The sequence below is a fragment of the Epinephelus fuscoguttatus genome, linkage group LG13 (genome assembly GCF_011397635.1).
Source record: "Epinephelus fuscoguttatus linkage group LG13, E.fuscoguttatus.final_Chr_v1".
Lineage (NCBI taxonomy): Eukaryota > Metazoa > Chordata > Actinopteri > Perciformes > Serranidae > Epinephelus > Epinephelus fuscoguttatus.
This window is the reverse complement of record NC_064764.1, coordinates 25,303,270-25,304,557: the sequence shown is the minus strand read 5'-3', so window position 1 is coordinate 25,304,557 and position 1,288 is coordinate 25,303,270.

Genomic DNA, 1,288 nt, shown 5'->3' with positions numbered 1-1,288 from the left:
AAAGTATAATAACAACAACAACAACAATAATATTAATAATAATAATGAGCAGTATGCACGAGTGCACCTAGAAAGGTAAACAGCTGTCTGTCAAAACACAACTTCCTGTTTTCATTACCTAATTAGCTAATTTAGCTTAATTTACACAGCTTGTGCTCAGTTTTCCTCTCATTATGTATTCCAATTGATATGTAAATAATAAAATGGTAAAACGATATATTGATGTTCATATTAATGTTTATTATTTGTTTTTCATATTATTATTAAACATATTAAATTCTAATATTGACCATCATGGATTATCTACCACTTCCGGTTGGACATTTTCCAAAATAAAAGCTTTACATCAAATTACAACCCTTGCAATACTGACTAAAGAGTCATTAGCAGTACAAGTAATATATTCTTTACATTGTTTTCTGTGGTGATAGATGTTTTCAATGTTTTCAGCTGATCTTAGTCCAGTAAAAAAAACAATTTGTAATTATCTGGAATATGTGTAAAGGATAAAAAAAAAAAACATTAGCCAAGCCAACATTATCAATTACATTTTGTTTGCACAGAACCTCACCAGTGAGTAGCCCACTGGTAGAGGGGTGTGATGGTGGCACTCAGAGGTGTGGATTTTGGCAGGACATGTACGCCTCAGTATTTACAACATGTGCAGAAGACATTTACACCTTAAATTAATGCATAAGAGGCACAAATTTATGCATAAAAATGTACAGAAATGCAGGATATTGTTTGATGCCAAATTTTCTGGCGGAGGACCCCCAGTCCCCCCGTTTCATATGTGTCCACTTCCAATTTTGAGAGAGCTTGCATTGCATAATATAACTACCAGGGGTTCCTGCTGGCAGAGTGTAGTTGAAGCTAAATAATGTTTCAGCAGTATTGTAAAACTGGATTGTACCCTCACTCTCTACCTCATTTGTACAGTTATTTCCCCATTTTCCAAGGTCGTCATGGGTCTGAGTTGTGGCAGCCAATTAAGCAAAGCAGTCCAAACTTGCTTCTATGGTACCACGTCCTTCAGCTCCTCCTGTGGGATTTCAAGTTGTGGTAACACATGTAGTATAGAAAACTTTATTATGGAAAAGACATGTTTGCACCGTGGCCAAAAGATGTCATTGTGTGCAGTGATGCTGCATTGTATATTGTGTGGATGATATGTATGAAAATTAATGCTTGTGTTTCATGCTCATTCACCCGTTCACACTCAAACACAGACGTAGCAATGTCTTTCCAGTGCAAATGCAGACAAAAAAAAAAGCAACTAAAGCTGTAA